The 16,426-nt window shown below is 44.9% G+C and overlaps 1 protein-coding gene and 1 non-coding gene across 8 annotated transcripts in view; both read left to right on the top strand.

The window, feature by feature from the left end:
* Positions 1-16,426, top strand: part of SLC39A11 (solute carrier family 39 member 11) — a 453,549-nt gene that overhangs the window by 273,624 nt on the left and 163,499 nt on the right. The window lies entirely within an intron of this gene.
* Positions 14,609-14,745, top strand: LOC117068096. The gene has a single exon (XR_004430963.1).

The following is a 16,426-nucleotide window of genomic DNA, read 5'->3' as shown; positions in this document are numbered from 1 at the left end:
GTTTTGTCTCCATTCCCTTGATAGCTGTTATGGTGTGGAGTTGAAAATAATTAAAATGTGCCGGGCGCGGTGGCTCAAGCCTGTAATCCCAGCACTTTGGGAGGCCGAGACGGGCGGATCACGAGGTCAGGAGATCGAGACCATCCTGGCTAACATGGTGAAACCCCGTCTCTACTAAAAATACAAAAAACTAGCCGGGCGAGGTGGCGGGCGCCTGTAGTCCCAGCTACTTGGAGGCTGAGGCAGGAGAATGGCGTGAACCCGGGAGGCGGAGCTTGCAGTGAGCCGAGATTGCGCCACTGCACTCCAGTCTGGGCGACAGAGCGAGACTCCGCCTCAAAAAAAAAAAAATAATAATAATAATAATAATTAAAATGTTACTAGTTTTCTGCAAAAAAACCATTAACCAAGGGTTGGATTCTGAAATCAAAATTCCATTTTCTTTTTTCTTTCTCTGGTTAAATACAGTGGGTGAAATGACACCTAAATGTACTTCTAGGTCTATTCCTTGCTCTGTTGTTTGTCCCACTTTTCAGGGTGGTAATTGCCAGCTGAGTTCTCCATTTGGCATAGATGTGTCATGACTTGAATTAAACAAATTGTATTGCTTTTGGCTGTCATCTTCTCCTTGATGTGGAGATAAATTCAGAGGCCATGAGCTCAGCATGGGGGTTTGGGAGAGGAGAGAAAAAAATAGGTTGTTCTCCACAGAATATTGGAGGGGGTAGAAGTCTGCAAAATCAATGTGTGTGAAACCCCTAGGGGGGCTTGTGATGAATCCAAGCTCCCAATAACACCTAGATTTCCAGGCCATTTCAGACCACCATTTCTTCAGTGGTTCAGCTCTTTGGAGAATAGACAAGCCTATGGCTGCATGTTTTGGGTGTTACCTGCCCTGAGGGGCAGCACCATGTCCTCATTCAGGTCTCATCCTAATTGTTGCTTTGTCTACTACTCATGCAGTAGTTAGTAGCCGCAGGGATTATACGCTTGATCCCATTTCATTTTGTCTTGAATCTTGTACCAATGTTTGTCATACGCCAACATCTTGCAGTTTACTAGAGCATGGTAACTTCCCCTATTCTCCAACCTCCTTCTCCTCCTCTTCTTCCTACTACTACTATTACTACTTATTTTTCATAGCGGCATCTTTAAGTCTGATGATTAATCTTTGCAGCCCATCTGCGTGGCTTAAGCTCTACTGTCAGCCATGGAGACTTGCTTCCACAGCTTCGGCAACACAGAGATTATAAATGGAAATCAAATGAGGGCTCAAAAATGAATTCAGGTGCTTCTTCTTAATAATTCTCTTTAAGAGAGAATGAACAAGGAGAAGAATCTCAAACTGATCTGTTTTGTTGATGGGCTACTGAAAACATTTAATTAGAAATGATCTCAAAGCTCATGGATGAAATAAAGTTTTGGAAATCGCAGTTTTACTATAGCAATTTAAACCATCCACATTTTCCATAATCAATGGTAAGTAAGCATTGGGAGTCAGAATCTATAGTTCCTGTCTTATTTTGAAAATCACCAACTAGGTGATTGTAAGAACGACTTCTCCAAGTTGTGATATCACTGGCTTCATCAAGAGATAAATAATTCCAACTCCACCCTATGGTTCACAGGTGATAGGAGGATAAAATAAGGTCATGGACACGAGCCTGCTTGAGAAATAAAGGTACCAGATAAATTACAGTTATCCTGATTATTGGATGCAGCAGTTATAAGCACTATTTGTCAGCTCCTTCTACTTCCAAATTCCATTTCTTTTCAGCTGCAGAGCCTTGCACTCATCAGCTTTCTTCTCTCCCTCTGATTAAAGTTCAGAGCTGTCATTCCCAGATAGTTGGTTCATTTATTTCTCTTCTCCATATTCTCAGACATTCTTTCTGTCTCAGAGATGTTAGGGAAGAGGTTGGGGCATGCTGATGGGAGAAAAAAAAAATCTCTGAATCCTGTTTGCAGGTGCAAACAGTCTTCTTAAATGTCAACACAGCAATACAGGCATTTTTCCTCATTCTCTTTTAATCAAACACTTTTCTCCAGTCTCCTCTTTTTTTTTTTTTTTTTTACAAAAATCACTAAGTCCCAGTGACATTCTAGATTTCCTTCTCTGTGCCCTGTTCTTGAGGGTCAGCGTCCTCTTCACACTAGAGCCACGTAGGGCTTTCCTGTTGGGAGTGGGGATGTGGGAGAAGTCATCTGATAGACTGAGTCAGTGTCCCCATGGAGCGGACAGGGGAATAAGCCAATGGGTCGAGTGTGGAGAGGTGGAATTTCAGGCAATAAGGAAATCAGAGGAGTGCCAGGGTGTGCGTGAGGTTTGATGAAGGTATTTGGGGCCACATACCTTCCCATGGGCTCCTTGGGCTCTACCTTGCGAGGGACCAATTGCTCTGCCCTGATTTGTGTAGTCCTAAAAGACTCAGGATAAGCACTGGGTTTTGCCTCCTGGTAGTTCCAAAGTGCGCCCTGTTGCTTAGAGAGAGGGGATGGTGCCTGGAGTGAAGATAAGGTTGTCAAGGAAACCAAGCCACAAATTCCCTTGTTTTTGTTCAGGTTGCTGGACAGAAGAGTAAAGGATTTTTGCTCTGACAGTTGGAAGCAAGTTTTTTCTTTTCTGTGTGTGTTTTTACCAAATTGATGTGTTATCCAAGACAGAGCCAAGATAGTAGCCACGTTGACAAACGGTGTTGAGTTTTGCGTGGCTACCTTCCTCTTAATTCTGGTGTTCCTGATTCAGAAAAAAAAAAAAAAAAAACATCCTTTACACGGTCATCCTCAAGGGATTCTTTGTTGAAGCTTCAAATGATCACATCTGCTCTATGCTAGCATATCAGTGGACAGAAGAATTGGAGGGGGCGATATCCAGGAATGGTACTCGAAATGCTCCCTCCCAGCAGGGAGTTTAAGTTTTTCATTTATCAGTGGTAGCAGTTTTAGCTCCTGAGGCTGGAAGCCTGCTGGGAGCTTGAGGAATCACAGGTCTCTGTGTGTGCACGCATGTTTGTGCATGTGTGTGCATGTGTGCACATGTGTGTGCATGTGTGCATTTCCTCGTAGCCTCCATGGCCTCATACCTTCTGTTAGTCTGTCTCCTCTCCTCTCTCCTTCCTGCCTGCATATCCATCATGAGTTGCATCACAGGTTCTCTGAAGCCCTCTGACCTGTTTCCCTTCCCCATTCCCTGACTCTGCACAGATCCCCTGCTCCCCTGGGTCACCTTCCTGAACACACTCAGTTCTGTTCCTTTTCTGAGTCCAGGGGCGTTTCAGCTGAGTGGTGGGCTCAAAACACACCTTAAGGGAACAAGGCTGCTACACTAGTGATGTGGAAAAAACTGCGTCAGGAGCAGAGAGGAGAGGACTTTAACTGGATAGGGGTGTGAGTGCCATGGGGGCCCACGAGGATGGGGACACTAGGGTGGATCAGACAGTAGAAGAGACAAGGGATTTTAATGGATGGAAACAGGGAAGAGATGAGGGACCTGGATCTGTCTGGAAGCCCAGACATGTACTTTGGTTGGCACCCTGAGCGTGTCTGCCCTAATTTGGCATGTTTGTTTTCTTCTCAGCATCCTCCCTCTCCCTCTGCCTCTCTGTAGGTTAAAGTCCTGACCTTCTGCCCAGCTACCCTTGAGCTGGAAGCCCCACAGTTTTCTTAGCTCTTCCCTGTCCCTGATTCTCCATAGCCAGTTGGTCACCAAATCCCATTGATCACCAGCTCCCATCTCACCTACCTCTATTTTCTGTCTTCCTTTTCCAGCCCCACTGCTTTGTGAGGGGGCCTTTTTTTTTGAGACAGAGTCTCACTCTGTCTCCCAGCTGGAGTGTAGTGAGGCAATCACGGCTCACTGCAACCTCCACCTCCTGGACCCAAGTGATCCTCCTGCTGCCTCAGCCTCCTGAGTAGCTGGGACCACAGGTGTACCCGGCAAACCATTTCATTTATTTTTTGTTCGCCATGTTGCCCATGCTGGTCTCAAACTCCTGTGCTCAAGTGATCCTCCCACCTCGGCCTCTCAAAGTGCTGGGATTAGAGGTGTGAGCCGCTGCACCTGGCTGAGGCCCATTTTCTGTGGCTTTCTTCTCTCCTCATCCATCTGCTCTGCACTCTGTCACCAAACCTAACTTTTGAAAATAGAAATTTGCTTTCACGCCAGTCTTCATCTTACACGAGAAAGAAAAATACAAGTATCTTTAATCTCCCCATACGCAACCCCCACTCACTACTCTCCGATGCTTGACTCCTGTGAGTTGCATCAAATCTGTGGATGCAGAGCCCACCAGGGTGGGAGCCTTTGGAGGAGACAGTGGAGCTGGTGTCAGAGAGCAGCGACAGCGTAGGTCCTGCTCCAGCAGCACCTGGACCAGAGTGGGGCCATGTGTTGTCCTGGAAATGGGGTACACATTCTCCTCCTTGCAGCATGTCCACCTCTCTGGGGGGACTCATGGCCTACAGGGGAGAAAACCCCCAGACTCAGGCTACGGAGACTCCTCTCAAACAGAAACTCAGCTCACTGGGCTGGAATAGTCTTTGTAGGGTCATTAGTTAAGCACACAGGCTCTGGGGTCTACTGAACTAGGTTCAAATCCCAGTGGCTCCTCCACCTAATAGCCGTGTGCTTGAGATAAGTGCCCCTCTCTGTGTCTCCATTTCACTCCTGCTGAGGCCATTAATTCTCCAGTATTAGGGCCAACTGCCTGATATTCTAACAGAATGGACGAGACCATAGTCCAGTCCCAATCCTCACGTTTATTATAGGCTATAAAATGGGAAACAGTGTCTATCACAGCCGAAGAATCAGAGGTGACATATTAAAGGACTTTGGAGCTGAAACATTGTAGAACCTACAGATCCCTAATGGAAAATCCTCCCAAGATACTCTGCAGCTCATGTCACTGTGGACTGAATGACAAGAGAGTGAGTTCAAGGATGTGTACGAGTCTTCTTTTGCTGCTGTAACAAATGACCACAAACTTAGTGGCTTAAAACAACACAGATGTATTATCTGTAGTTCTAGAGGTCAGAAGCCCAAAGTGAAGGTCAAGGTGTCAGCAGGACTGCATTGCTTTCTGGAAGCTCTAGGAGGGAATCCATTTCTTTGCCTTTTCCAACTTCCATGGCTGCCTGCATTTCCTGGCTCATGGCCCCCTTTTCCCCTGCAATGACCAGTTGAGTCTTACTCACATTGCATTACTCTATTGCTAACTCTCCTACTTTCCTTTTCATTTTAAGGACCCTTATGATTACAGTGGGCTGCTCCAGATACTCCAGGATAATCCCATCTCAAGGTCTGCTGGTTAATAACCCCCTTAATGCCTTCTGCAACCTCAGTTTTCCCTGCCATGCCACATAGCATATTCAGATTCTCGAGATTAGGACATAGACATTTTAGGAGGTCATTAATTTCCTACCACAGTATGTATTATTTTATTTTTGCACAGTTGTGGCCAGAGGACCACTATCAGAGACCTGAGTGGATGGGGCCACTTTAGCAGCTAGCAGAAATCCATGTATCACTGCCCAGTATGTCTTCCTTGCCCACCTGAAGCCTCAAAGCAGTGTTGCCTTGGGTCTTCCTGATTGGGAAAGAAACTCTATTTCCCTCTTGCTGTATTACAGTTCTCTCTTCTATGGACTTGGGCACCTGTCCCACAGTAACCTGGCCAGGGGTCTGTCTGCGAGTGCCTGTGCTACAGTGTATTCCATAATCTTTCCTCATCATCATGGAAGATAGTCTTATGCTAACTTCCCCAGTCTCCATGGGAACCTCCTCTTCAGTGCATTTAAAGACAGTTGTGTCTTCCCTGGTTGAGGGATCTGTATCCGAGGGTGAGAATGAGATGGCTGAAGGCAATAGCATTTTTCTTTCAGATCAAACTCATGTTTTCCGTGCACCCCTGTTGGTCCCTTCCCAAAGCCTTCCCAATGTCCCCTGACCTGGGGTAGAGGAATGGGCCACTTAGAGGGAGAATAGGCTCATATACCCTTTTCTTTTAATAACAGCTTTATTGAAATATAACTCACACAGCTTACAGTTCACCCATTTGAAATGTGCAATTTAATGATTTTTAGAATATTCACAAAATTGTGAAACCACCACCATAAATTTTGGAACATTTTCATTACCCCAAAAGAAACTCCTACCCATTAGCAGTTATCCTCCATTTCCCCCCAGCTCCTCCCCCACAAACCCTAGGCAACCACTCATCTACTTTTTTCCCTGTTGATTTGGCTATTCCGAACATTTTGTATAAATGAAATCATACAGTATGTGGCCTGTTGTATCTGACTGCTTTTAATTAGCATAGTGTTTTTAAGATTCATCTGTGTCTCAGTACTTCATTTCTTTTTGTTGTCAAATAATATTCCATTATATGTCTATGCCACATTTTGTTCATCATTGATCAGTTAATGAGCATTTGGGTTGTATCCACTGTTGGACTATTATGAATAGTGCTGCTCTGTACTTTCATATACAAGTTTTTGTATAACTACATTTTCATTTCTCTTGGGTCTAAACTTAGGAGTGGAATTGCTGGATCATTTGGTAACTCCATATTTGCCCTTTTGAGGAAATGTGAGACTGTTTTCCAAAGTGATGTGTCCTTTTTCATTCCTGTGAGCATTGTAGGAGGGTCCTGTTTCTCCATGTCTTCACCAACACTTGTTATTATCTGCATTTTTTATTATAGCCATCCTAGTGGTTGTAAGTGGTAGTTCTTTGTGGTTTTGATTTGCATTTCCCTGATGACTAATAGCAGTGAGCAATTTTCACGTGTTTTTCACACCTTGTTTTAAGTTAAGTGTCCACAATAGCAGTTCTTACTTTGGGGATTACAATTCCCGTGTATATCCAATCAAGCTTAAGGAATCTTTCTCTAAATTCCTATGATACACATAATTATGATATATAAAATGTCAGGAAGTTTATAAACTGCCTGAATCTATGGACTCCTAATTTTAACCCTTTTCTAAAGGGTCTCCCTTGTTCTGAAAGAAAGTATAGTTCCAATTAGCTTAGAAAGAATCAGGTTTTAATAAACCCTTCCCTAAAGGAAATTCTGCTACATTAGTCCATTCTCACATTGCTATAAAGAACTACCTGCTGTAAGAACTACCTGAGACTGGGTGATTTATAAGGAAAAGAGGTTTAATTGGCTTACAGTTCCACAGGCTGTACAGGAATCATGGCTGAGGAACCCTCAGAAAACTTAAAATCATGGCAGAAGGTGAAGAGGAAGGAGGCACATCTTACATGCCTGGAGAAGGAGGAAGAGAGTGAAGGGGGAGACGCTCAACACTTTTAAACAAGCAGATCTCATGAGAATGTATTCACTATCATGATAACAGCAAGGGGGAAGTCCACCATCATGAGCCAGTCACCTCCTACCAGGCCCCTCCTCCAACATTGGGGATTACAGTTTGACATGAGATTTGGGTGGGGCACAAATCCAAACCATATCATTCCATCCCTGACCCCTCCCAAATCTCATGTCCTTCTCACATTTCAAAATACAATCATGCCTTCCCAACAGTCCCCAAAGTCTTAACTCATTCCAGCTTTAACTCGAAAGTCCATAGTACAAAATCTCATCCGAGACAAGGCAAGTCACTTCCACCTATGAGCCTGTAAAATCAAACTCCATCAGTTACTTCTAAGATACGGTGGTGGTACAGTCATTGGTTAAGTACTCCCATTCCAAAAGGGAGAAATCAGCCAAAACAAAGGAGCAAATCCAAAACCCAGCAGGGCAGTCATTAAATCTTAAAGCTCCAAAATAATCTTTAACTCTATGTCTCACATCCAGGCTACACTGATGCAAGGGGTGGACTCCCAAGGCCTTGGACATCTCCACCCCTTTGGCTCTGCAAGGTACAGCCTCATGGCTGCTTTTCCAGGCTCATGTTGAGTGCCTATGGCTTTCCAGGCACATGGTGCAAGTTGTCAGTGGATCTACCATTCTGGGATTGGAAGGACAGTGGCCCTCTTCTCACAGGTCAACTAGGCAGTACTCTAGTGGGAACTCTTTGTGGGAGCTCAAACCCCACACTGTCCTCTGCGCTGCCCTAGTTGAGGTTCTCCGTGAGGGCTCCACCCCTACGACAGACTTCTGCCTGGACATCCAGGCATTTCCATACATCCTCTGGAATCCAGGTTGAGGCCCCCAAGCTTCAGCTCTTGCCTTCTGAACACCCACAAGCTTACCACCATGTGGAAGCCACCAAGGCTTATGGCTTGCACCCTCTGGAGTAGTGGCCTGAGATGTATCTGGGGCCCTTTTAGCCATACCTGGAGCTGGAGTGACTAGGATGCAGGGAGCAGTGTCCCAATGTTGTGCAGGGCAATGGGGCCCTGAGTCTGGCCTGCAAAACCATTCTTCCCTCCTAGGCGTCCAGGCCTATGATGGAAGGGGCTTCCACAAAGGTCTCTGAAATGCCTCTGAGGCGTTTTCCATATTGCCTTGGCTATTAACATTCAACCCCTCTTTACTTATGGATATGTCTGCAGCTGGCTTGAATTTTTTCCCTAGAAAATGGGTTTCTCTTTTCTACTGCATGGTCAGGCTGCAAAATTTCTAAACTTTTATGCTCTGCTTCCCTTTTAAATATAAGTTCCAGTTTCAGATCATTGTTTTGCTCACACATATGACCATATGCTGTTGGAAGCAGCCAGGCCACATCTTTAATGCCTTGCTGCTTAGAAATTTCTTCTGCCAGATACCCTAATTTATCACTCTCAAGTTCACAGTTCCACAGGTCACTAGAGCAGGGGCCCAATGTCACCAGTCTCTTTGCTCAGGCATAACAAGTGACCTTTACTCCAGTTCCCACAAAGTTCCTCCATCTAAGACCACTTCAGCCTTGACTTCATTGTCCATATCACTGTCAGCATTTTGGTCACAACAATTTAAAAAGTCTCTAGGAAGTTCCCAACTTTCCCTCATCTTCCTGTCTTCCTTTGAGCCCTCCAAACTGTTCCAGCCTCTGCCTGTTATACAGTTCCAAGGTCACGTCCACATTTTCAGTTATCTTTATAGCAATGTCCCCACTCTCAGTACCAATTTACTGTATTAGTTCATTCTCGCATTACTATAAAGAACTACGTGAGACTGGGTAATTATAAAGAAAAGATATTTAATTGGCTCACAGTTCTGCAGGCTGTATAGGTAGGATGGCTGGGGAGAGTCTCCTCAGGAAACCTTCAGTCATGGCAGAGGGCAAAAGGGGAAGTAGGCATGTCTTCACATGATGGAGTAGGAGAGAGAGAGAATGAAGGAGTGAAGGGAAAGGTGCCTCACACTTAACCAGATTTCATGAGAACATGTTCACTATCATGACAACAGCAAGGGGCAAGTCCACCCTGTGATCCAGTCACCTCCCACCAGGCCCCTCCTCCAACAATGGGTATTACAGTTTGACATGAGATTTGGGTGGGGACCCAAATCCAAACCATATCACTGGCTTATGTATAAAAGGGAATTTTATGGTTTTTTTTTTTTGAATTTTTTGAAAAAAAAATTCAATTTTATTTTAAATTGAATGCAACTTTGGCATTGAAAACATTTTTCTGAATATGGAGACTTGGTGTTTTTCTCTCCTCTTTCTTTCTCACCTAGAATCCCATCTATTCATTACCAAGTTCAAGGATCTCCATTTGGTTGCTCTCTACAGGTTTCCATTTAGCTGCAAGGAACAGCACTGTATTTTTCAAAGTGCTAGGAAATTATCAGTGGTCAGTCCAGAAAGACACAACATAGTGCCAGTGTGGCAAGAAGTGGAGCTAATGCAGCATTAATGATCCTGGATGTTTCTACACTTTCTTATTAGAATTTACCATTCACCTCTAAGCTTCAGCTCTGCAGTGCCCCCTGTTTGGGATTACTGAGCAATGTTCAATGGGAAAGAAAAGATGTCTGTTCTCCAGCCAATGATTCTGAGTAGTGATATAAGGTGTTGGTTATCTCAGAACTGAAATGGAGCTCATGAAACTACTTTGTAGCTCAGGGGGAGGCGGGTGGATGGATGGCTTGGATGGGGTTGTTTTAGGAACATATGCAGCGTGGGAACATCTCTCAGTCTGTGAATTTGTGCCACTTTAAAGACTGCAGGGTTTGTGCCTGGCTGCTGTTGCCAGATGAGTTTAGAGAGATTGATGCACAGAACCAATGTCTGGAAAGCCCACTGAAGGAGATGGAAGAAACAGGCTACTGAGATAGTTTACTTCAGAGCCTGCTACCTGGATATTGACCCTAAAATCTGGCTCTTGGCACTCTGGGTGAGAGAGATGAGATTAAGAAGACTTATGCCTCAAGGTCAAAGTTGGGTGACCTAGAAGGACTTCTCTTTAACCCTGATTGCAATGAAAGTAGTTTTCTTCCACAGAGAGAGTTTTCATGGTATTTGTTGATTTTTTCTTCCATTTCGTCTTAGGGCACTGAGTTCATGCTTTTGGACTCACCTCTTCCTGCCTTCTCCCAGCTTTTCCTTTGTGTGTGTTTCAGGCATTTGAAAGTTTAGGACCAGGCGCAGTGGCTCATGCCTATAATCCCAGCATTTTGGGAGGCTAAGGTAAGAGGATTGCTTGAGCTTAGGAGTTTGAGACCAGCCAGGGCAACAGACCTTGCCTCTACAAAAACAGGGCAAGACCTTGCCTCAACAAAAAATAAAAAAGTTAGCTGGGCATGGTGATGTGTGCCTGTGGTCCCAGCTACTTGGGAGGCTGAGGTGAGAGGATTTCTTGAGCCCAGGAGGTTGGAGCTGCAGTGAGCTGTGATCACACCAGTGCACTCCAGCCTGGGCGACAGAGCAAAAAAAAAAAGGTTTAGGGTTGGAAGTATTTGCCCCTTATTTCCTTTGTCTCCTGTCCCCTTTCCCTGTTTCAACCTCGAATCACCCTTCTCTCCCTGGTGAGAATGCCTGACCAGGGGCATAGAGTGTGGTGAGGAACAGTTTCCAGGAAACAAGTTACTCTGAGAACTGACCCCTATTTCTCTCGGTTGTTGTACACTGGCCACGTGAAGCTAAAGGCATAGGCCCTCCGGACCCGCCCCTAATATTTACAGAGCTGGGAGCCTAAGTACAAATGGAGTCTTCCATGACGTATGTCTAAAAAATTGTAAGTCATTAATCAAATTAACAGATTGCATTTAGATAGATAGATAGATCTATAAATATAGATATATATATATACATAGAAAGAGAGGAATGTGTGTATAGTATGTGTGTAGTATATGTGTGTGTATATATATAGTATGTGTGTATAGTATATGTATAGTATGTGTGCATATAATATGTAGTACATGTATGAGTATTCTTTTTCATATTGTCTCCTGCTCTGACAAAGACATCTTCATAGGGACCTGGGAAACCAGGTTCAAATTTTCAGCCTCCCTGGAGTTTTATTGGATGTAGGGGCCCAGGGAGAAATGGCCCCAGCCAGTCTTATTCTCTTCCTGTCTCCAGCTGCAACTTGCACATCAGGGGACCTGCTTGCCAGAAGGTGGACCTGCTTGGACCCTCAGTGTACACCAATGGCTTGGTCCCCCACAGGGGAGTGGGTGGACCCGGGGAAGAGACCTATGCAGGCCCTGTCAGTGGAGTGGGAATTCCAATACTTTGGATGGAGAATTCCAGAGTGCTGGGTATCCAGAGTGTGGTCACATCCCGCACATCCCGTAGCCTGTGATCCTTGCCTCGTGAGAGGGGGCCCATCTGTGAGGCCTGGCCTCGGAGTCCCTTTTGCCTCCGTCTGAGGGAGATACTGAGTTTCTCAGGTGGAAACATCACCAGGACTGTCCTTCTTCAGTTGAACTTGATCTTTTAAATCCATTCCTTTGAGTTGTCCTTAGCTAAAACATGGATATCCCTATACATTATATACATTATATTGTTTTCACCTCTAACACTGTGCTGTATGTATGTCTTTTCAGATTTTTTTTTCCACAAAAAATCTGTTCAAATCCTCCCACCCCATTTTTTTTTCTTTTTTTTTGAGATGGAGTCTCACTCTGTCGCCCAGGCTGGAGTGCGGTGGTACGATCTTAGCTCACTGCAACCTCCGCCTCCTGAGTTCAATCGATTCTTATGCTTCAGACTCCTGAGTAGCTGGGACTACAGGTGTGTGTCACTACGCCCAGCTAATTTTTTTTTTGTATTTTTAATAGAGATGGAGTGTCAACATGTTGACCAAGCTGGTCTCGAACTCCTGCCCTCAGGTGATCCGCCCTCCTCAGCCTCCCAAGGTACTGAGATTACAGGCATGAGCCACTGTGCCTGGCCCAAATTTCCCCTTTTTATAAGGACATTGGTAATGCTGGATTAGGAACCCATCCTACTCCATGATGATTTCATTCTAACGTAACTAATTATACCTGCAAACCAGCCAATTTCCAAAAAGTTCGCATTCTGAGTTATTGGGAGATGGGACATCCACATATTTGGAGGAGAGACAATTCAATCTGCAACACCCTCCATCCAGGGAAGACTAGGCAGAGGATATTTTACCTGCTTTATAAAAACAAAACAACAAAACAAAAACACCTTATAATACAGCAGACATTTATTTTTATCCAGTTTCTTATCAACATGAAGATAACTCTTTGTAAATGTCCTAAAGTCTTCCTCCTCCCCTCCAAGACCCTGCTATTCTGTCATTCACCTACTGTCACCCTAGTAACCCAGGAAGTGCTCAGGGGGGACCCTGTGCTCTGACTTGCCTGGGAGGCAGCCCCACCCAACCCACATGTCCCTCCTCCCTTTCCTCCTCTGTCCCCCAGTTTCCGCCCCATTCTTTTCACCTGGCCGGCTTCTGCCCGCCCATTAGCACCCAGCTCCAGGGCATCTTTATGGGGAACATCTCTCATCCCACTCCATGCCTGCATAGCGTCCATCGTTCGCCTTTCCTTGCGTCCCCAGCACTCTGGCTCCCCAGCACTGTACCCCCAACCCTGTTCCATAATGACTTTTCCCTGACAAGAGCATGGGCTCTTTGGGGGCAGAGTCTTGCTGAGCTCTGCAATCCCAGTGTAGGATGTGCCACGTAAGAGATCCACGGTGGCAGGAGAGAGAGGGTGCTTCTGTTGAAGGGAGGTTGTGAGGGTGCCTTGAGCTGCAAAGGCTCAGCAAAGGAGAGAGGAGAGGCACAATGAAAATTAGGGAGGGACTGGGAAGGCCTTAAAGATGCTCTTGTTTCACTTTGCTTAAGACAGCTACAAATGTATTCATGAGGATGGGTCATCCCAAGAACTTAAACCAGGGTTCCAATTTGGTACAACAAAATTCAATGATTTGGAAGACAGCTTCCACATCTGGAAGAGAAAATAGTCAAACATCATTTTCCATGGGCAGTTTCTCCCATACCTACTTTTCCTAGCGGGCAGTCGTATCACTTTTATTATGATTGTCCATAGGTCACGTCACCCAAGACAATTGTCAGTGACCTTCCTTCTTAGTGTAAACTGAGGGAGGTCACAGAAGTCTCTTGTTTTCTGGCTTTGACATGCTTGTTGTCAATCCGAAGGAAGCCTTTGTACCTGTGCTGATGTCTCACCTGCCTTCCCTAGAGCCCTGCCCCCTTAAGAATGTGTAGAGAGAGACCCAGAGGGAACACAGGGCCTAGTGTGAATTTACAGGCTTGAGTTTGAGGACAGCACAGCATGGAGGAGCACGTGTGGTGTGAGCCTCTTAACACGGAGAGGAAGTCATTGTCTCTGGGCTCTCCTTTGGAGCTGACCACTGTCTAGCTTCATTTCCTTGAGCCAGTTTGTGATTTGAGTATAATTTTTCTTCTGCAAAACAGAAATAATAACTTCGGTGCCACCTGCTTCCCAAGATGGGTTGGGATCTACCAAGAGGCCATTGGAAAAGCCTAAAATGCATTCAGTGTACTGTTAAATTGTTCATATGGTTGTTATTGTCATAGGCTGTTCTTTGGGCTTCTAGATGCTCAAAATCCAAGAGGGACTTTGCAGAGAGTGGCTCACCTTCACTCACTCTTAGCAAGTGTTCCTGCCTGAAATAGAGAAGGACTCTGCATGGTTCCCTGCTGAGCAGAGAGGTGGGATTGACCATCTGCCCCGTTTCCTTTCATATTTCTTAGGACTTACGGAACAAATGGCCACAAACTGGGTGACCTAAAGAACAGAAGTTGATTCTCACACAGTTCTGGAGGCCAGGAGTCTGAAATCAAGGTGGCCACAGGGCTGGTTCCTTCTGAGGGCTCTGAGGGAATGATCTGTTCCAGGGCTGTCTGCTTGATTTGCAGATGGCTTCTTCTCCCTCTGTCTCTTGACATCATCGTCTCTTTATGTATGTCTGAGTCTGTGTTCAAATTTCCCCTTTTTATAAGGATACTTTTAATATTGGATTAGGGGCCCACCCTACTCCATTATGATCTCATTCTAACTTAGCTAATTGTATCTGCATACCACCCAATTTCCAAATAAGCTCACATTCTGAGTTAGTGTGAGTTGGGACATCCACATACTAATTTGGAGGAGAGACAATTCAATTTATGACACCCTCCATCCAGAGAAGACTAGGCAGAGGATATGTTACCTGCTTTAAAAAAAAAAAAAAAAAAAAAAACCTTATAATAGGGCAGACATTTGTTTTTATCCAGTTTCTTCTCAAGGTGAAGATAACTCTTTGTAAATGTCCTAAAGTCATGTAGAATGTAGTAGCTTTCTGTTCACACTTTACAAATAAAAAGGATGGATCATTCTACTACTGACATTAAAAAAAAACTTGTAATATGATTATAAGCCATATATAATCTAATTAGTTGTTCAGAGGAGTATACTGGTCAGATGACAATCTGTAGTTGACATGAGCCTGGGAGGGACAGGTCATTTCTGGAATGATTGAGTCACTAAATCAAAGGATCTCAACAGACTAGAATTCCTGTTAGCTCAAACAAGATGAAATGAGTAGAAATAGGGACCTAAGTAGGGTCCAGAGATGAGGTCCCCCAAAGAAATGATAAAAGTATATTCAGACGTGGGAAAAAGAATGTGGGTTTTAAATCAATAGGCTTAATCTTTCAGTCATATATCGATTCAAGAAATAGTCACTGTTTACCTCCTACCTCCTCTACAAGGTGCGAGGTAGCTTGCAAGTCTAAGCCATCCTTGTGAAGCCATTCCTTTCAGAACAAGCTACTTCATCTATAGGTGCTTGTCCACACCTGGAGGAGTGCACTCTTCAGATATCTCCCAGGTATCCAAGGGGCTACAAGATAGAAGAGACTGCCACACCGTGGGGCTTTCAGACAAGAACCTCAGCAGACTGGACTGGAAATTAAACCATGGGAGCAATGACTTGACCTTTCAGGTCAAGATGATTGAACCTTTCAGGCTGGACAAAAGAAGACACAGGTGATATAAACTGCTTTATGTCTTGGAAGGACCACTGATATGGTTTGGCTGTGTCACCACCCAAATCTCATCTTGAACTGTAGTTCCCGTAATCCTCATGTGACATGGGAGGGACTCGGTGGGAGACAGTTGAATCATGGGGGCAGTTACCCTCATTCTGCTGTTCTCATAATAGTGTGTGAGTTCTCATGAGATCTGATACTTTTATATGGGGCTTTTCCCTCTTTGCTCGGCATATCTCTCTCCTGCCACCATATGAAGAAGGACATGTTTGCTTCACCTTCTGCCATGATTATAAGTTTCCTGAGGCCTCCGCAGCTGTGTGAAACTGAGTCAATTAAACCTCTTTTTAAAATAAATTAGCCAGTCTTGGATATGTCTTTATTAGCTGCATGAGAATGGAATAGTACAGACCACCATGGGGACAAGAGTTTGGGTTTATCCTGTGTTTACTTCCAGGCTGGAAATAGGACTCAGGAGTGGAAGGTACAGGGAAACAGATGCTAACACAGTCTAAGGAATAAATTTTTCACAATTACAACTGTGTAAAGATGAAATACTTGGTTCGTCTTGGGAGTTAGTAATGTTGTTATAGCCATCATCTGTTGAGTGCTTCCCATGGGTGTACCTGCTATGGTTTGGATGTGGGTTGTCTGGCCCTGCCAAATCTCATTGAAGTTTGATTCCCAAATTTCACTGTTGGAGCTAGGGCCTGGTGGGTCATGAGGGTGGATCCCTCATGAATGCCTTGGTGCCATTCTCCTGGGAGCAAGTTCTCACTCTTAGTTCCAGCAAGAATTGGTTGTTGAAAAGACCTTATACCACCACCACCTCCTCTTCTTCCTCCTCCTCCTCCTCCTTCTTCTCCTTTCCCTTCCTTCTTCCCTCCCTCCCTCCCTCCCTCCCTTCCTCCCTCCCTCCTCCCTCCCTCCCTCCCTCCCTTCCTTCCTTCCTTCCTTCCTTCTTCCTTCCTTCCTTCCTTTCTTCCTTCCTTCCTCTCTCATGCTTCCTCTCTTGCCATTGACCTCTGCACATGCCGGTTC

This window comes from Trachypithecus francoisi, unplaced genomic scaffold (assembly GCF_009764315.1).
Source record: "Trachypithecus francoisi isolate TF-2019V2 unplaced genomic scaffold, Tfra_2.0 Lachesis_group20, whole genome shotgun sequence".
NCBI lineage: Eukaryota > Metazoa > Chordata > Mammalia > Primates > Cercopithecidae > Trachypithecus > Trachypithecus francoisi.
Note: the sequence above shows the minus strand (reverse complement) of the source record. Positions and strands in the feature narration are given on the sequence as shown.